This window comes from Protopterus annectens, chromosome 3.part1, assembly GCF_019279795.1.
Source record: "Protopterus annectens isolate FY-2018-M chromosome 3.part1, PAN1.0, whole genome shotgun sequence".
Lineage (NCBI taxonomy): Eukaryota > Metazoa > Chordata > Ceratodontiformes > Protopteridae > Protopterus > Protopterus annectens.
The window spans coordinates 1,457,589,561-1,457,610,905 of record NC_056732.1 but is presented as its reverse complement, the minus strand read 5'-3'; the positions used below and the strand labels follow the sequence as shown (position 1 = coordinate 1,457,610,905).

The window sequence follows — 21,345 nt, the reverse complement described above, 5'->3', positions numbered from 1 at the left end:
GTCCCAGAGACTTCTCATACTCTGGAACAAGCTACTTATCTATGTCAGGCAGAGTTCCTCATTGGCACTCTTCAAGAGAAATCTTAATGACTGGATGGGAAATAGGAAATTAACCCTGGGGATCACTTCTGTGGCTCTATTTGACAGGGGTGAAAAGTTTATTTTAATTTGTGTGCTCTCTGCTCCTATGCTGTTCTGGATCCAAAGTCTTTTTAAGACACACAGTCGTGCTGGCTGTTTACTGCTGATTCAGAGACACAGAGCTTTGCATGACTCCATCTGTAGTCTGTTTAAAGCACCAAGCCTTTCAAATTGCACACTGATAAAAAATATATTTTGCAGCTATAAGCACAGTTACAAATAACTTATTTTATAACAAATGACACGTACTATTTCTGTCAGATTGTAGCATATATTTATAAAGTTTTCCTTCATTACAGATATGAATGATGACTTCTACAAAATACCTCTCTCTGTCCTTCTCTCACATAACTGAATTACTATAATAGTTATATAGCGAGCTAGTCACACACATATTTCCTCTTGGTATGTTTTTCTGGCCTTCTGTGGGAAGTCACATAATGTCTGTTTTTAGACTTTTCTATTGTCCTTTTGTGATTTACTTGTAAGCACTTTTGCTGATGAGGATGTCATTAACAGAAATCTGAAAGGAAACATCTGTACAAGCTGTTCCTACTGGAAAAACATCACATACTGCTGAATTAATAAAAAGGATGTCTGTTAATGTTCTGCAAACATGGCAAAATCTTGTAATCCTTGCTTTCCAATATTGCTTTGTTAGGCATTTTCTGATGCTGTGAAGAGAAGCCTGTCTGTTATACATATAGTATGAATGCACATTTTAAACTCTATACATATATTCAAGCAAACTTTTTCTTTCAGCATATTTAAAACAGAATTAATTTCAGCCTTATATTCATAATATCCAACAATTCCATCTATTTTTAAACATACTCAAAACATTTTATACTGATATGTATTTTTTGATCACATTATATAGAAAACACATTAAGTAACAAAACTTTTAGTCTTTTTTGATACATCAAAATGCAATTTTACATAGTTAATACAATGAAAACATATATTACTACCAAAACTGAATGCATCTAACAACTATCAATAATGAGCTGTGTCTGCTTTAATTTAACTTGATTAATTTATTCCTTTGCAATTACAGAATTTAATTTATGACTTAGAACTCTTTTATTAACTCTTTGCAACTGTTGAATTAACTATAAGAGACAAGAACTATGTGCTACTGCAAGCATTTATACACTGCTGAAAATATACAGTTTCAATGTTATTTTAACCATAACATTGTGGTCATGTCTCTGAAATGCCCATTAACATCTTGGTTGACAGTGAAGTGTACTCTGAAGAATGCTATTTACATATTAGTCCATTAGCTGTATGAATACAATATTTTAATATAATTTAAAATGATGGTCCAAAAACCAGTAATAAGACTCCAACTTAAAACCAGTGATAATATTACTTTTGAACTTATTACAATTTATCCTGTATAGTATGTATTTATACATACTTTTTGCTGTTCATGCATTTCAGTCTAGTAGGAACCCTGAACCCATTTGTTTTCTTTACATATTCATTTCTAGACATTAATTTAATTTGTACTGAATTCTTTTGTATTTGTACATACAAAGACTATCATTTGTATTGAATTCTTCTGCATTTGTACATACAAAGACTGTAAAGTACATTTAGTCTAATCTTACAAACTTAATAACATTAATATTAAGCAAAATCTTGGAAAATTCTTATGTCTCTTTAGAAATATCTAGTGGAATTGGCATCAAAGGGATATGTTCTGTTATTTTAAAAATATTAATGCTTTTTTATACCAACATTGTTTTGCCAAAAAACATTCTTGTGCAATTTTTTACATATCTTTACTCTCTCTTGTATAGCTGTAATAAAGCAATTTTAAGCCATCTTGTGTATAACTTTGCAGTTTAAAATGTTGCAAATACAATTTAATACTAAACAATACAATAATAACTAGCATAAAATATCTTGGACTTTCAGATTTAATCTGTTTACCAGTGTTTCTTATGCTCTAATACCTGTTTTTTTCTTTCTCCCCCTAAAAGAGTATTGTCAAGAAGGAATAAAATATTATTTCTTCCTGTAGCTCTGTTTCAGACCCTTGTGCAATACTGCTCACATAGTCAATGTAAAACTAAGAAAGTACCCCTCCCCCTGCGGCATTGCAGTATTGTTTATTTGCTTTAGAATGTACACCAGCCCAACACTTTGATTATATATTTACTTTATTAGGCTCTAATAAACTATGGACTTTTTTCTGATTTGATCATTTTTTTATAAAGCTTTTGCTGTTTACTACCACTAGTAGGTATTTATACCCTCCTGCACAATTGATTTGAACTGTATGTATACTATAGCCCATTTTCTGGCTGTACTTGATGCAACTGAGTTTTTTTTTGTTTTTTTTAACATTTACTTGCAAATAGATTATTAGTGATATATATGCACAATTGTGACATTTTATTACAATTACCAAATAGTGTTGCATGTAAACATTTTAACAATTATGTTTTAATAACAATGATGCTTTAGAAAACCTCAAGCTACTTGTCTGGCAATCAGTCTTGTTGTTTATCTTATCTTTCCAACATTTCCTGTAACTATTCATCTAGTCTAGGAAGGTCTGAGCTCACATGTTGCACTCTATAAACTATAGTTAATTCTTTTGGCATTTTTCCTTTAATTTGATTGTGATTTGCATAAATATGCATTTGTACTACATAAATAGACATTATTTTACAATTAGCTTACATGGATTTTGATATTTTTATTTATTTATTTAACTGGTCTGCCATTCATTTTACAAAGACTGTTTGACTAATACCATCTGTGATTTTATTTCTTTTTAAAATTCAGAACTTTAACTGTTTGGTGTGGTGTTACTAAAAAATATAAAAAAAATGTAAAAAAAACAGATATTAGCTTAACTAACACATGTTTATATTTACATTATTTGTGTTTGCTGTTGTCTGCCTGTTATTCTTGTGTATTGTAACAAATGTATTTTAGATGAAAAGAAAATACATGCATGTCTGTCTTGTATTTTTATATCTTTATACAAGCATGTTAGTCTTGTGACTTTAAATCTTTACTCTTATTAACTATTTTCATTTGATTTTTATGCACTAGAACAGTTTTGTGTAACTATTTTTATTTAATTTTTATACACTAAAACTGTTGTGTACCTTTTGACTATGCTATTAGAATAGCAGATCTGAAGTAGGATATTCATTTGTCTGCAACCTGTGGGTTATGGATCCGATATCGGATCCGAACCGGCATAGTTTCCAGCTATGGATCCAAGCTCTCAGCTCCTCCCCTCACCCATAATGCCCTGCTCTACCCTCATGACCCCAGATCTTGTTTGCCGCGCTGGTAACTGGATGTGGTTTCTATAGCTCTCAGCTAAGTGGAATTTTCTTGTACAAAATTAGAATATTTTTGCTTTCTTTAAACTTTTTGTGTGAAAGTTGTAGGTTTCCTATTTTTATTGACTGTTTTAGTTTAATTTTATTTACAGTAGTATATTTTATTCCCTCCCTCGCTGGGAGTGTGTGTGAGGCCTGTGTGCTTTTATAGTTTATTGTTTTAAGTTACTTCTGTAACTTTTGGTTAATTTTGACTATGGCTGACCAGCCTAAGTCATTTTTCTAAATGCGAGTGTGGCCATAAGCTCTCACCGGCTGATGGCCACACTGTGTGTTAGTGTCTTGGGGTTGAACACCTCACATCTGGCTGTTCCATTTGTGCAGGGTTCAACCCCAGGGCACTGAGGGAGCGGAGGTCCAAGCTGGTCCTGGCGGGTCTTTACCGGACTCGGCCCGACCCCCGCTCCTTCGGGGACTCCTGCGGCTGCAGCTGTTCCCCTGTAGCACCCTCCTGCTCCTGGGACTCAAACTCCCGCTTCAGGACAGGAGAGGGATGCATCTAAAGGACCGGAGGGAGAAGCACCACAAGCGGCGGGCCGAGACCTCTGTTTCGGCCCCGCCAGCCAAGCGGGCTTCTCCCCCGGCTTCCTTGTTGGAGCGGTCTCCTCCTTCTCGGCTCCGGTCACCTGTGTGCTTCTCACCGGGTCCTGAGGAGGAGGAGACCCGATCTCCGGCGAGGCTATCGAGGAGGCATTCCAGGCCTACCTCGGTAGCCTCGCCGAGATCTACCCATAGCCTTCGATGCTGATCTGGACCGGATGATGGGTTCATCCAGGCCCAGATGCAGATGGGAGTGTTGCCTCCTCCGGGGAGCTCAACACCCTTTTTCAAGCCTATTGCTCCTTCTCCGACCCGCTTCCCGGGTTCGGAGCAGCTGGAGCCGAGCAGCTTCGGAGCCGGGGGGAGGTCGGATCCGATAGTACTGGGTACTTCGGATCCGACCATGCCCTCGAGTGTGTCGGACCCGATCTCTCGGAGCCTGGATCCGAGTTTCGGATCCGGGGGGATCAGTGCTCCTTCGGCGCCGTCTGTGTCGGAGCGCACTGTCCCTTCGGATCCGAGTGCTTGCGCCGCTCCGATCCACTCTTCGGATCCGAGGGGAGGCGATTGTCGGATCCTTTGGTCGAGGTCGGCTCCCCTGCGGCTTTTGATGTAGTGGAGAGGGCTCTGTTGAGGGTCCCCGGACCCCCCGCACTTGCTTCGCCGTCCCGCTCCCTCTGCACTGGGCCAGGCTTCCACCATCCGGCCCCTGGGACAGCCCGCTTGTGCCCCAAGTTGCTCCTATGGAGCAAATTGCTGCTTGCGAGGACTCCTCTGACAGCCCCCAGAGGAGGCTCCCGCAAGCATACGTGCAAAGGAGGCACATTGACTCCCTGAGTCTCTCACTGAAGACACGGACTTGGAGGAAGGGAAGGCTCCCCACGGTCACCCCGAGGATGTCTCCGAGACATCATGGAAATGCTCCGTATCAGGGGTGGTCTGCCCCAAGTCTTCCTCGGACGAGTCCGTGTTCTTGGAGGCATTCAAACGGGCCCGTCTACCTCTTGGGTGTCCCCTGCCACCCCCTGGTGGACCTTATTACCACCAGGGCGTGGAAGGAACCGGACACCGTGGAGCCAATTCCCAAAAGACCTGATAAAATCCTTAGCCCGCCTTCTGACAGGGCCCATTGGAGTAAGGGGCCTCCTGTAGATGCCATGTTGATGGCGGCGGCCACTAAGAGGGAACTGGCTCAGGAGAGTCCCTCAGTCCACCCACCGAGCAAGGAGTCTCGGATGATGGACCGCTTGGGGAAGCGGATGTTCAGTTCGGCGACCTTTTCGGTAAGGGCGCTGAACTATTTGGCACATGTTATTCGGATGCAGCGAGACCTTATTAAGGAGTACGCTGCATCCCCCCCTGAGTCCATTTCGGAGGAGGACAGAGCTCTGCACTCCACCAAAATGGCCACTCTTAGGTCAGTCACAAATACTTCTATGCGGCTACTCTCCCATGCTACGGAGGGCGCCAGAGCTGCGGGACAGGACTGGTCACTAGACGCCAGGCCTGGCTCCGCCACCGATTTTTCTGAGCCCTTCAAGGCGCCCCTTTGATGGTTCTGCTCTGTTTGGCAAGACCGTTCGCGAGACGCTGACCCAGAGCGAGAAGGACGGGAAGACGCTGTCTGCCGTCGGAATCCGCTTCTCTGCACCCCAGAGGCCCTATTCTAGGAACCAAAAGGGTCAGAAGAAGATGTGGTTCCGAAGTCGCAGCAGTCCCAGCCTGCTCCGGACAACCAGTCCTTCCGTGGCAGAGGAGGACAGGGAGGACGCCGCCCTAGAGGCAGAGGGGCTCCCAGAAACTTCGGGTCCAGGGAACCTTTCTCTGAACGGCCCAGCAGCCCTGAGGGCTGCCCGACTGCTCTACTCTGGAGGCAGTCGGGGACGCTGGGCACCTAGCGGCATGGGAGTCCATAACATCGGACCGCTGGGTTCTCCAAATCATATCCAGGGATATCGCATTCCTTTCCTTCACCTTCCAAAGATGAAGTCCCTCCCAGACGTACCACCCGGTCAAAGGGAGGCCGCTTTAGCAGAAATTGGCCATCTGCTAGAGAAAAGAGCCATCCAGCCCGCTCCCTAGACCAGATCGGATCAGGGTTCTACTCCAGGTTCTTTTAGTGCCAAAAAGACGGGGAACTAAGACCAATCCTAGACCTCTCTCCTGAATCTGGCAGTCCCCAAAGAAAAATTCAATGGTCACTCTACAATCTATTCTCCCCCTTCTGGGAGAATGCCACTGGATGTGCTCGATAGATCTCAAGGACGCGTACTACCACATCCTAATGGACAGACGCCCAGGAGGTTTCTCCGCTTCGGCTGGGAGCCAGTCACTACCAGTTCCGGGTCCTTCCCTTTGGTCTCACCACAGCCCCCAGGGTGTTTACCAAAGTACTAGCAGTGGTAGCGGCCCACCTGAGGCTTCAGGGGGTGCAGGTCTTTCCCTACCTGGACGACTGGCTCCAACAAGGCATCTACTTCTCTCGGCGAGACTCCTTTCTCCATCTTGCTCCATTTCTGGGCATCACAATAAATACAAAAGTCCAACCTGGCACCCACTCAGCTCTTAGATTTCATAGGGGCCAGACTAGACACAAGGAGTTTACGAGCCTTCCTCACTGCGGACAGAGTTCTAAATCTGCAGCTCCAGGTGCGGGCCATTCTCCATTCATGTTCTGTTCCAGCGGAGTTGGTCCTGAGGGCTCTAGGGTCCATGGCTTCGTCGATAGCACTTCTTCCTCTTGCCAGGCTCAATATGCATTCTACAGTGGACGCCTTAGTACAGTGGTCATACCTTGCTCTCCCCATGTATCATCCCATAGCGATCAGCAAGGCTTGCAAGCGGTCCCTCTTGTGGTGGCTCCACTCCCGGATCTCCACGAGGGTCGCCCATTTTGTGCTTCTCCCCTCTCGCCACGGTGACCACGGACGCCTCCGCCTCGGGTGGGGGCACTTTGGCCGGACAGTCCAAGGCACGTGGAACGATTCAGAGACCTTACTGCATATCAATGTTCTAGAGATGAGAGCAGTGCTCTTAGCGCTAGCACTTCAGGACTTTCTTCCCTTGGGAACAATTGCGATTCAATCGGACAATATGTCTGTTGTCTGGTACATCAACAAGCAAGGGGAACAAGGTCTTACCCTCTTTGTCGAGAGGCCATGAGAGTTTGGGAATGGGCAATCTCCACCAATCGCTTTCTCATAGCAACGCACATTCCGGTCGGTCCAACATCCTAGCGGACAAGCTCAGTCGCACCATTCTGACCCCTTACGAGTGGTCTCTCAATTGTCAAGTAGCGGAACGATATTCGCACGGTGGGGAACCCTTCATGCGATCTTTTGCCTCTCCCTCAAACACCAAGTGCGACAGTTTTTCGCTCTGATACCTCCTCCCGGAGGTACCCCAAGAGACGCTCTGGTGCATGCTTGGCCACCCGGTCTTCTGTATGCCTATCCACCCTTGCCTCTGATGCTGCAAGTTCTTCAGAAAGCCTCTCGGGTGGGTTGCAGAATGATTCTCATTGCTCCGTTCTGGCCTCGACAGATCTGGTTCCCCTTCTTAAGGTCTCACTCGGTGAATCCTCCTTGGATTCTAGATCCTATTCCGGATCTGATATCCCATCCATCCTGCATTCCTCCTCCGAACCTGGACAGCCTGAAGCTGACCGCTTGGCTGCTCCAGTTCCACTCTTGATAAGGACTCGGTATCTCTTCACCGGTAAAGGCTATTTTGGTGGCGGCTCATAAACCATCCACTAGAAAGGTTTACAAGCAAATGGAAACGTTTCTCTGTGTGGGCGGAGCGGCAAGGCCTAGATCCCTTCACGGTTCCTCTCCCCGTAGTGCTTGATTTTCTAACCTCTCTCTTTAATGATGGTGCCAGCAGTTCCACAGTCAAAGTTCAACTGGCGGCAATTTCTCACTATCACATTGGTCAAGAGTCTAATCCTCTTATGTCAGCCAAATTGTGCAAAACTTTTCTTAAAGGTACTTTCCTTCTCAGGCCCCTATTAAGCAAGCAGTTCCTCCTTGGGACCTTTCTTTGGTCCTACAGGCCTTGACCGCTCCCCTCGAGCCGCTACAGTGGACCTCAAATTTTGTCTTACAAGACAGCCTTTTGGTAGCCATTACATCAGCCAAGAGAGTTTCTGAACTTCAAGCTTTATCAGCTAAACCTCCTTACTTGGTTTGTTATCCGGACCGTGTCTCCCTCAGGACCAACCCGTCCTTCCTTCCTAACATCGCTTCTGAAGCAAACATCAATCAATCCATTAACCTCCCTGTTTTCTTCCTAAGTATGAAAACAAAGGTGAATATAGGCTACACTCACTAGATGTTCACAGGCAACTAAGATTTTATCTCAACAGGACAGCTGGTCATAGGCAATCCGACCAGCTGTTTATTTCCTTTGCAAAATTCAATTTGGGCAAGCCAATTTCCAAAGTTTCTCTGTCCCGCTGGATTTCACAGTGCATTTTATTGGCTTATCAAGCGCCAGGAAGGCCCGCACCGGAGGGTGTTCATGCCCATTCAACCCGGTCAGTATCTACCTCAGCAGCCTTCAAGGCTAGGATTCCTCTGGATGATATTTGTGCAGCAGCTACATGGGCTTCATCTCATACATTTATTTCTCACTATAAGTTGGATCTTGCATCCAGGGGTAGAGCATCCTTTGGCTCAGGTGCTCCGGAATATCCTTCCATGATGGCCGCCCAAGATTCAGGTAGCTGGGGACTCTGTCCCACAGGTTGCAGACAAATGAATATCCTACTTCAGATTTAGAAGTTATGTACTCACCATAACGTTCCATCTGGGTAGGTGTATTCATTTGTCTGCAACCATCCCGCCCTCCTATCCCCCTGGCCTTTCAGTTTCCTGCATATTACTTGTTACCCTTTTGAGGGTATTGTTGCTTTGGCAAACTCGATCTGAGGTCATGAGGGTAGAGCAGGGCATTATGGGTGAGGGGAGGAGCTGAGAGCTTGGATCCATAGCTGGAAACTATGCCGGTTCGGATCCGATATCGGATCCATAACCCACAGGTTGCAGACAAATGAATACACCTACTCAGATGGAACGTTATGGTGAGTACATAACTTCTAATTATATACTGTACTACTGATAAATGTCTTGCTTTAACTGAATTAAAGTAAAACATTTGAGAATGATTTGTCCAGACATCAGATCCTACCATCCTACCATGTATGCTTAAATGTTTTCAAAATATAAACATATTATAAAATATATTTCTTTTGTACAAATTAGCTGTGTATGCAAGAAGTCCCCAATCTCTGTCAGTTCAGCTAATTTATTTCCTTTATCCTGTAACTGCTGTTGAAGAATTTCCTGTAATGTTGCATGGTCTTTCTGACATTCTTTAGTAAGCTGTTCTGCTGAATTTGAAACTCCTATGCACTTTTGAAAAGATGTATGTATAACTTGTCTCATTGTGTATGTCTTTTAGAAGTTTATTACATTATTTTGTAACAAAATCTACTAACGGTTCTATCACTAACTGATTTGACTGTTGTTGCAACTCTGAAATAAACCTTTTACATCTGGTGACAGAACATAACTGTCTAACATTTGAATATAATGTCAACATATTTGTGGCATGTAGTGTATTTTTATGACATTGTACATGCAATAAACATTTTTTTATACCACACATGATTTTGTTTCAGATACCAGTCAAATATTGTAATCCATTTGCATAATGCCTTACTATTAACTTGCAATCCATTTGCATAATGCCTTACTATTAACTTGCCCTAATAAGGTTTTACATTTGCTAATATGCTGTATATACATTTATTCTATTCTGTTATTATTATCTCTATGGCATTCATACTGTATGTAACACAGAATAATTTTCTTACCAGTCAACAGAGAGGCAAATGGCCAAGCTGCTTTACTGTAGATGGTTGAAAAGTTTCTGTAGTCACTTGTGAAGTTGGTACAGCAAAACTAGCAGTTTCAGTCTTACAACTTTGTCTTGTACCTTTTCTGGAGAATTTATGGAACTGCTCCATCTATCTGCAATACAGTCTCACCAGATTTAGACATCTATTAAACTGTATTATTGCTGAAAACTGTAGAATACTGTAGAAATCTGAAGTTCTTCACATAAATGTTAGTTACTGTGCTTTTACAGGAGTGACCTTATGCAAGGCATTACCCACTCACTCCCCCTGTTTTTGGATACAGGCTAGGAACGTTGTCAAAGGGTCACCATTGAAAAATGTATTTTAATTCATATGCTCTCTGCTCCTATGCTGTGCTGGATCCAAAGTATTTTTAAGACACACAGTCTTGCTGGCTGTTTACTGCTGATTCAGAGACACAGAGCTTTGCATGACTCCATCTGTAGTCTGTTTAAAGGACCAAACCTTTCAAATTGCTCACTGATAAAAAATATATTTTGCAGCTATAAGCACAGTTACAAATAACTTATTTTATAACAAATGACACATACTATTTCTGTCAGATTGTAGCATATATTTATAAAGTTTTCCTTCATTACAGATATGAATGATGACTTCTACAAAATACCTCTCTCTGTCCTTCTCTCACATAACTGAATTACTACAATAGTTATATAGAGAGCTAGTCACACACATATTTCCTCTTGGTATGTTTTTCTGGCCTTCTGTGGGAAGTCGCATAATGTCTGTTTTTAGACTTTTCTATTGTCCTTTTGTGATTTACTTGTAAGCACTTTTGCTGATGAGGATGCTATTAACAGAAATCTGAAAGGAAACATCTGTACAAGCTGTTCCAACTGGAAAAACATCACGTATTGCTGAATTTATAAAAAAGGATGTCTGTTAATGTTCTGCAAACATGAGAAAATCATGTAATCCTTGCTTTCCAATATTGCTTTGTTAGGCATTTTCTGATGCTGTGAAGAGAAGCCTGTCTGCTATACATATAGTATGAATGCACATTTTTAACTCTATACATATATTCAAGCAAACTTTTTCTTTCAGCATATTTACAACAAAATTAATTTCAGCCTTATATTCATAATATCCAACAAGGGGCACAGGAAAATAACTTTCTTGGGTGGTGAAAGCCAGGGAACCCTGTTGGCTAGGTTTGCATAGGCCCTTGGGCCGATAACCTAGTACCTACCTATGAACCTATATGTTAATCATTACTAATTCCAGATGCTTCATTATAGGATATCCTCAACCCCCATAGTGTTTACCAGTTGCATGTGTGATGTCACAGCTGACCAGAGACTGCAAGGGGTGAAGGTTTTTCATTACCTAGACAACTGACTGCTTGCAATTCCAAGTTAAAGCAGGTTTATAATTCTGAGGGAGTTTTTTTCTGAGTCTCATTGTTGGGAATCCTTGTAAACACTACAAAAAAAAATTACAATTATAGTCCTGTTAGATACTCACTTTCAGTGAATACACTGAATGCAATATACCATAAAGCCCTTCTTTCACTAGATAGAATACTTATTGAAGCAGATCATACAGGTCCATTAAGTCCTCATTTCTGTATGCCTCAAAAACTCAGGATTGAAGAATGTGACAAGTTGTTTTTCCAAATGCCAGATATTGTTGATGAAAATATTGCAGTTGGACCTTAAAGCTAGAATGGTATGGGCTAATGCATCCCATAACATAACTGGTGCAAGATATTCAGGCGTTGCAGATTTAATTTGAAAAACCTAACTCTAGGCAGTCCCTTTTTAATCCCAGCTATCATCATGGCTGGCTGTTTCATAGGGTGGTAGGTGGAGATAACTATCAAGGGCATCTACGCCAAGTAATGTGGTCACAATCAGAGGTTAATCTGTCCATCAAGATTTTAGAATCAAGGATAGTTCTTTTTACTCTACAGACCTTTCATGACTGCCCTCCTGAAGGTGCTAGTGCTATCTACACCAACAATGTGGATATGGTCTGGTATATAAACAAGCAGGAAGTGACACTTCTGCCACTGTCAAAAAGCGATGAAGGCATGGTGGGAATGTATTATGTACAAGAATCGCTTTCTGATAGCCATCCACATCCTGAGAAAGCTGCTTCTCTAGTGGACATACTGAATCATTGTCTCTTGACGTCAAATGAGATGTTTATCACTCCCATTGCTGCAGTAGTATTTAAGCTAAGAGTCCTTTTTCATCAGAGGCCTGAGGAGAAAGGCTCCAGACAAATACATACATATTCTACTAACAAATATGATATAACAAGACAAAAAACTGTATTTAGCAGATATTTTGTGTCAGCTTGCAGTTTAGCAGATTAAAAAGAATAAAATAGCATTTTTTATACAAGAGAGCTGAGTCAATACATAATATGACAGTACAACATATCATAGAATAGCTTAAGCTTCTACAGTACATTTAATTCATAAACTGATTAAATACAGTGTGTATAAACACACACTCAAAACACTCATATATGCATACATGTTTGCAGTCTTGCAAGGTGTATATCAGTATGTGTGTATATACCTTTAAGGAGCTATCCAAGGGCTTGCACAAGTGTATAAATACTGAACATGTGTGAGCCTAACTGCCATTTTGTAGCTAGCTATTGAGATTTATTTATTTTTATTTTATTTATTTAGGTCCATAGGTATGTAATAGGCTAATGGTCCTGGAGGCTTTACAAGCCTAGCCCCAAAAAAGTGCCCAGGCACTGTGCCTCCCGATGTTAAGTCACAGTGCCCTTATCCAATAGGGCAACTGGAACGATCCTTGGAGTGAACTTTCTGTTACCCATCCACTCGTCAAGATTTCCCTTGAAGAGAGCCATTTATTTATTTATTTATTACATTTGTTAACCGGGTAGTGTCTGACTGGGCCAGGAGCCCATTTTCAGTGGAACCCCGGGAAGAAAAGCTCCAAAACAGTACAATACAAACACAAACCATAATAATTTACATACTGAAAACTAATTAAAAATAACGGAAGCTACAAATATGCAGAGAAAATATAAAATTCAGCTGTGAGACAGATTGTAAAAAACAATTACAGTTTTGAGCATAGTACATATGAATACATGTATGAATAGTGGAAGATATATGTAAATCAGCACAAAACTGAGTGGTACGGAGTTGAGAAAATTCTGCACAGCTAAGAAAAATGAGAAATTCAGTTGGAGATGAAACAGGGACAGGGGTAGCTAGAAGCATCAGGAAATATAATATAGTATAGTTAGGCAGAGCAAAAGGTGGGTAAAAGTAATGGAAGTAGGAAATAATTAGCCTGTAGTATGCCAAGAGCACAGCCAATGACTAGCAAGGTGTTCCTTCAGGAGTAGTTTGAACTCACGGTGGTTAGGATTTTTTGCTAAGAACTCGGGAAGAGTGTTCCAGAGTTTGGCTATTCTGTGAGAATAGAGGAGGTCACCATGAAAGTTATGGGAGTGGTTAACCTTTAGCATAAGTTTATTAGAAGATCTGAGGGATCTGAGATTAGTATTAGGTTGGATTAAGTTGAAAATAGCAGGGCAGTTGTTAGGTTGATGGACTATTTTGTGGGCGAAGGTAAGTTGATTTAGTGATAAAAGGTTGGGGAGCTCTAGCCAGTTTAGCTTTGAGAGAGCTGAGCAGTGGTGAGATCTGTGTGGATAGTTAGTGGCACATTTGGCAATTTTATTGAAACATAATTCTAGGTTGTTGAGGTCTGTCTTACGCAGGTTTGTGAATATGAGAACCATACAGGAGGGTGAATAGCAGGTATGACCACACAGTAGCTAACTGGCATTTAGAGTTAGATATGGTTTGGCCCTGTATAGAGTGCCCAGTTTGATGTGAACTTTTTTGATTGTCAGAGCGGTATGTTTATCAAATTTGAGGTTATCATCAATAGTAACTCCTAAAAGTTTAGTCTGGTTAGTGGGTACTATCTCGGTTTCATTTGAGGAGATGATTGTGAAAGGGGAGTGGGAAGGTATGGGTGTTTTTTTTCTGAAAACTGTTATCTTAGTTTTGTTGGAGTTTAGTATGAGTTGGTGATCAGAGAGGTATTTTTCAATGCCCTGAAAAGAAGTTTGCATTTTTAATTGAAGTTCCTGGGGTGAGGTGGCTGAGCAGATAAGTGTAGCATCATTGGCGAACTGTACTATGGAAGCTAGCTGGATAGCAGAACTGAGGTTGTTTGTGAATATGATAAAGAGAAGAGGGCCAAGTATTGAATTTTGGGGTACCCCCACGGAGATGGGGAGTAGAGGGGAAAGAGAGTTTTCCCATTTTGCAGCTTGTTGATGATTGGAGAGAGAGCTATGGAACCAAGTTAGGGATGATGAACTGAGGAAATAGGAAGACAGTTTATTGAGTAGTAGCTGGTGGGATACGGTGTCAAAGGCTTTGGACATATCAAGAAAGATGGATGAAACAAGCTGGCCTTCATTCATGAGAAGATGAATGGTGTTAGTGAAAGTTAGTAGGGCAGTGCTGGTACTATGTTTAGGTCTAAAACCATGTTGAGAACTGGAAAGTAGATTATTACTAAGGAAATAGTTAATGAGTTGGTTGTAGATGCATTTTTCTAAGATTTTTGCAAGGAAGGAAAGGATGGCTATGGGCCGAAAGTTAGTTCTTTGGAGGGTCCACCTTTGCAGGGGGGTATGATGTGAAATATTTTCCAGAGAATGAGGACATATTGGTCTGTTATAGAGCAATTAATCAATATTGCTATGGGGTAGGCAATCGAAGGAGTGGCAAGTTTTAGGAATTCATTTGGAAGTTTGTCTGCAGCAATACAGCAGGGTTTAATTTGGTTAAAAGCGTTTTTACATAATTAGTTTGTATGGGTTTGAAAGTGAAGGGGTTGGGATTTTCTGGGGCTGGGATGGGAACTGTAAGTGGCTGGAATGGTTGGTTGTCAAGCAGGGAGGTGACGGTGTTTATGAAGTGGGAGTTGAATTGTGTTGCAATAAGGTCTGAGTTGTTTGAGGTGAGTGGGGGTGAGGTTGGGGTATGACTCGTGGCTGAGCAGATAGTTGATGGATTGCCAGAATTTTTGGGGATTGTTTTGGTGTTTCTGTTGACAGGATTGGAAGAATGTTTATTTGTCTTTTTTGATTTGTTTCTTTGCTAGGTTTCTTAGTTGCTGATAAGTTAAGAGGTCAACTTTCTCTTTGGATGTATGGTAAGTTGACCAGGCTCTATCTCTGCGCTTCAGTAGTAGTTTGGTGTCATAGGTTAGCCAAGGAAGGGGCTTAGCTTTTATGTGCACTTTCCTAGTAGGAGCAAGGTTATTAAGTATTTTAAGGAAAATGTCATTGGAGTACTGAACCGCTAAGTCCAAAGATAGGTGATAAAGTGGTGCCCAGTCACATTGATGGAGTAGCAGGTTAAAAGTAGTTGGGAGAGAAGTTTTTCTTGCTAAAGATGTATTTATAATAGATATTGCCTTGGGTATGCAGTTTCCTGTATAGAAAGTTTGGAGAATGGTCACTGAGGAAGTCTGTAATGCAACTGGCTAAATAACTTAGGTTAGGTTTGGTAGTTAAGATCCAGTTTAATGTTGACTGCTTCTTGAAATGTTTATCTGTACAAGTCGGACAGGTTATGGTTTTGGTGAAGTTGAAGAGATTTCGAAAGTCGGAGGGGTTATTAGATGAGCATATCTGCCAATCCAGGTTAAAGTCACCAAGTTCGATAGTTTCTTGGTTGAATTTGGTAGATGCCCAGGAAAGTAGATTTTCTATGATGGGAAGGTTATTGCCAGGAGGGAGATAGGTGGCTATGATAATTATTGCTTTGTTAGGGTTGATTTCTAGGCGAGTAGTTAGTATTTCAGAGTTGGGAAGGCCAGGATGGGTATTTTTATTTATTTTATTTTACATTTGTTGACCGGGATAGTCCGACTAGATGCATGTCCATTTTCAGCAGAGGCCTGGGGAGAAAGGCTCCAAGGGTAAGCATATACAGCATTACATAATACCAGCATTACATATTACAGACTATTTACAGAGATTACATAAGTAAGCAAGTTAAACAAGTTCCACAGGTTAGAGTTAATCCCAAGCGTAAATCAGGATTAAATTAAATTACACAGTAAGATGGTTAACAGATTTGTACACAATCTAGAGAGAGTTAGCCAGGCTTGATACAGTGACATAGCCAGTTAAGTGACAAATGTTGTTTGAGTCTAGTTTTAAATTGACCTAAGGTTGAAAGTAAGGTAATATCAGCTGGAAGAAAGTTCCATGATCTACTTACAGAGTTTGCAAAGAGAGAGTCACTGGCTGTGTTATTAATTTTGCTAGTCTGAATTAGTAGTTTGTTAGAGGATCGAAGCAGTCTAGGATTGTTATAGGGAGTGATAATATTTTTAAGTGCAGGAGTATTGTCCGGATTATAGAGGATTTTATAGGCCATAATCAGTTGGTTATACTGGATTAGGCTGGGTAGTTCAAGCCACCCAAGCTGGTTTAGATTGATGCAATGATGTGTCCTAAATGGCAGCCCAGTGGCAAACCTGGCAATGTGGTTGTAGCAAATTGAGAGTTTGTCAAGGACAGTCTTGTTTAAATTCGAGAGTAGAGGGGATGCATACAGAAGGGTTGAAAGAAGGTGAGAGCGAGCTGTGGCAATTTTAGCTGGAGGGTTTAGGAAGGCTTTTATTCTGTAAAGTGACCCTAGTTTTTTATTGATGGTTTTGATAGTTTGGTTAACATGTAGGTTTAAATTTAGATTATTATCTATGATGACACCAAATAGTTTTGTAGAGGGGTCAAGGGAGATTATTGTGCCATCATTTCAATTTATGGTAAAGGTGAAAGTGGTAGACCTACGTGTTGGTGAAAATAACAGCATTTTTGTTTTTTTGGGATTTAGGATCAGACGACGTTCAGAAAGCCAGTTTTCTATTGTATTAAAGGTGGTCTGGGTAGCTGACCATAACTCTATTGAAGATGTGGCCGAGCAAATCAGAGTAGAGTCATCAACATATTGGATACAGCTGACTTTTGGGATGATAGTATAAAGGTCGTTAATGAAGATGGACAACAGCAAGGGCCCTAATATAGAGTCTTGTGGTACTCCAAGGGTGTCAGGTAGAAGGTTAGAGAGTTTGTTCTGCCAGAGGACAGCCTGCTGTCGACCATTAAGGTAGGATTGAAACCATTGAAGGGCTCTAGTATCTAGACAGAATGTTTGCAGGGTGTGGATTAAAAGTTGGTGATCAACCATATCGAATGCCTTGGAAAGATCCAAGAAGAGGGCTGAGGATATATAATTATTGTTGCGATTATGGTTTATGGTGTTGGTAAGGAGGGCTGAAGTAGTGCTGTGATGAGGACGGAAGCCATGCTGAGTGTCTGCCATAAGGTGATTCTGGATTAGGTGGTGCATGAGTTGCCTATAAATACATTTTTCCATAATCTTTGCAAGTGGAGAGAGTATAGCCATTGGCCTATAATTGGAGAATTCAGTAGAGCTGCCTCCTTTGTGAAGTGGAATTACATAGGATATTTTCTAGAAGGTGGGAATTTTAACTTCTACTGTGGTTCGATTGATTAGTATTGAGACGGGGTAAGCAATAGTATCAGCTGATTTTTGTAGGTACTCGGCAGGGAGTTGATCAGCAGAAAGTGTAGTGGGTTTTAATTTTTTGATCAAGGTACAGATAACTGAAGTGGTGACTGGTTGGAAGCCGAATGCGAGTAGGTTTCTAGGGGTTCTACTTTCAGGACCAGGGGAGCTAGGAGGTAGTTGGCTAGCTAGGGCTTGAATTGTCTCAGTAAAGAATCGGTTAAAACTGTCAAACATCTTCAGGGGTTTTATCAATAGTAGCAACAGGGATTGGGGTTGAAGTTTGTCCAGAATGTAGTAGATTATTTAAACCTACCCAAAACTTCTGAGGGTTATTTTGATTTACTGTCTGTAAATTACAGTAGTATTGTTTTTTTGTCTTGTAAAATGGATTTTTTAGTTTCGTTCCTGGATTGCCTGTATTTAATGTGATCTTGGGGGGGTCTTTAGAAGAATGCACAGTTTAGTTGTATAACTTTGAGGCTGTCTTTAAACATAACAGTAACACCACCATCTCTTTTGTTTAATCTGTCCAGTCTAATGATGTTATAGCCAGTTGTAACAATTTCACTGTCATTAATGTGGGACTTTAACCAGATTTCTGTTATAACAGCTATATCTGGTGAGTAGGTGGCTAGGGCAGCATGGAATTTGCTGTTTTTTTATGATGCTATGGAGATTGAAATTTGTTAGGAGCATGTCAGTGTTAGAGGTTTTTAGAAGAGGGAAGTAGGGGGATATGAGTGTATGATAGACTGAGTAGAGTTGGTTTAAGTGGGACATGGTGAAGACTGTAGTCGCTGAGAGATGTTATTAATAGGACATGGGTTGGGATGGATGTCAGCTTGGAGATTAATATGCATTGTAGAGTGTAATAGAAGCAGTCAAAGTTTGGTAGTTAGTTTATGGAATTTGGAAGCTGAGGAAATAGGATGTTTGTTGTATAAGTGTTTGAGCATTGATAGGAGAGTGATTGTGTGATTATAGAGTTGTGGGTTAATGTTACTATAAGTGTGGGATTTGTGAGTGTAGAGTGGATAGTGGTAGTGTTGGTGAGTGGACGTGATTTATTTGGTATGAGGGGAGGGAGATGGAGATGTAGGTGAAGTAATGAAAGGGGAGTAAAAGAGTACTGGTAATTAAGGTGTAGCAGAAGTGAATGGTGTGTAGCTGGGAGTGGTGGAGTATAGTGGGAGAGAGGTGAGGGGGGAGTGAGTAGGTGGGGTTTGTGAGGATATTGGGAAGATGGGTATGGCTTGGTTCAGCAGGGTAAGGGTTGTCGTTTGGTTAGGTGTAAATGTGAGATAAGTGGGGGTAGGTGGGAATGGGGGTAGGGTAGGGGAGTGGAGTGAGCACGAGCAAAAGGAGGGCAAACAAAGTGGGTTGGCGCGAGGAGGACTTGATGTGCCAAAAACAATCAGTAAGCTGAAATGTTACAAGAGTAGCTTTAATGTAGAGTAGTTAGAATGTAAATGACCAGTAAGCTGGGTTGTTATATAAAATAACTTATGCTAGATTAGTTTGAACTTAAACGGGACAATAACCTTGGGGCAAGTCTTGCTACAAGACACTGTGGTGGGAGAAAAGGATAGCTAAAATCACCCAAGATAAATAGGAAAAAGTGTACCAAGTAGTGGAGTGTGTATGGCCAATAAACCAGAGCCAAACCAGGGTAGTAGTGGAAAGTAATGACTGCAGCGTATCTTAGGATGGAGGGAGGGGGTGAGGGGCTAGGGGACAGAATGGACACTAGACAGAGCTAGGCGTTCTATGGGGGGCACTGGGGGGGCTAAGAGTTGAGCTGAGAAGAGCTGATCTAGGGAAACATAAATTCTAGACTGTTAAGCACAGACTCTCAGTGCAGTGATGTACAGGTCACCGAATACACATAGACTAGGTAGTTATAGCAATTAACTATACAGTAGTTATCAATGTACTCAAATCATATAGTAGACAAATGTACATTGGCAAGGTGGCTCAGTTAACAGGGTAGTTTGTGGGCTCCGAGCAGAAAAATCCTTACTGCTTGTGAACAAAGTTTCTCGCATACCTCAGAGCTGAGAGAAGGACGAGGGTGTTCGCAAAGTGAGTATTACCTGAAAAAGGAAAGCAGAAGGGAGAGATTATCGCTGGGGTAAATAGGATAGAGGAGATGAGTAATTAGCTGAGCAGAATGAAGGGGAAGGTCTAAATAAGGATGGAAGGAGAACAAGGGACAGTTAGTGATGGATTAAGAGGGACGGTAGGGGAGGGGAGAATTCAGATGAGAGCAGTAGGTGAGTGGGGCCAGTGATAAGAGCTGACTGTGGGTATGATGTGAGCAGTGTAGATAGCAGACAGAGAGAAAGATGAAAGGCAAATCAGCTTTAAGAGCAATTTATTTATTTGACATTTGTTAACCGGGATAGTCCATCTGAGCAAAAGCCCTTTTTCAGTGGAGGCCTGGGGAGAAAAGCTCCACAGTACAGGTAAGGAAGAAAATTTACAAATTGAAGATAAATACAGTGAAAAACATTTACAGTAAACAGTTATGCAAATGTAGATAAAGCTCCACAGTACAATATAGTAAGAGGTATTATAACATTCTTGAAAAAAAAACATAGCAAAGAAATATACAGTAAAACATTTGAATTAATTTACATAACTCATTGGGTTATCTACAGATGGTAATTGTACAACACAGAGCAGTTAAGTGAGTTATGGTAGTAGGGAAGGGAGGAATAGGGAGGATAGTGATAGAGAAAGATGTGGGTTCATGTGGGATGATTACATAGGCAAATCCATGTGCTGTTATGGTACCATTTGAGAGGTTTCTGGAATTTATGGATGTAGGAAATGTTTCTAAGGCTCATGGGGGGCTTGATCCATGCAAGAGCAGGGAAGTCGCTGTAGAGATTCTGTCCAGTAGATCTTTTAGGTTTGTGAATTTGTAAGAGACATTGGTCAGAACTACTGAGGGATCAAGGGGACCTATAGAAGGAGACAAGTGAGGAAATGCTAGGGCAAGAGGAGGGCTTATTCAAAATAGTATGGATAAGGAGAAGTTGGGTAAATAAGAGTTGGTTAGGAAACTCTACCCAGCTAAGTGTCTGGAGAGCATAACAGTGGTGTGATCTTGAGGGCAGATTGGCTGCAAATCTAGCACCTTTGTTGTAGGTGGTTTCAGGTTGGAAAGTAGTAAAGACTGTAAGTTGGTTTGAGAGCTGTAAAAGAGGTTGGTGAGAAGGTAAGCTTGGGCTAGTGAGATCCTGGAAATGGGTGTGAGGAACCTTTTGTTTCTATAGAGTAAACCAACAATACCATTATAAAAGGACATTGAGTTGGTATTGTCCTCATACACTCATGTAATTCCAAAAGGAATTGTTTAGTATCTTTTAGTATATAAGGATTAGTGTCCACAACTGGACGCAAGAACCTCTCTACGTAAATAGAAAAAGGTTCCATTGACCACCCCCTGCCTGCAACAATAGGCCTCATGGGGGAACATGCCCATCCTTGTGGATGAGCAGAGGAAGGCAGAAAATGGTAACGTTAGATGTCCATTCCTTGTTTACTGTGATTCCAAATGAGGTGGGTGTTGAGAGAGTTCATGACTACTTGAAACATCACACTGAATTTAGTGATTCCAGGATGGACATTTTGGTTCTATTTCTGGAGGTGGTATTAGAGAATAACATTTTTTTATTTTGGTTCACAGAGTTACCTGCAGAGGGATGGCATAGCTATGGGCACATCTTGTGCCAATAGCGACGCCAACCTGTTTATGGCTGCATGGGAAGCAGAAC

General features: G+C 41.6%; 1 protein-coding gene across 2 annotated transcripts in view; it reads left to right on the top strand.

Moving 5' to 3' along the window:
• The window catches only part of CFAP69 (cilia and flagella associated protein 69), a 2,033,309-nt gene that overhangs the window by 1,112,746 nt on the left and 899,218 nt on the right, over positions 1 to 21,345 (top strand). The gene's annotated exons all lie outside the window — the stretch shown is intronic.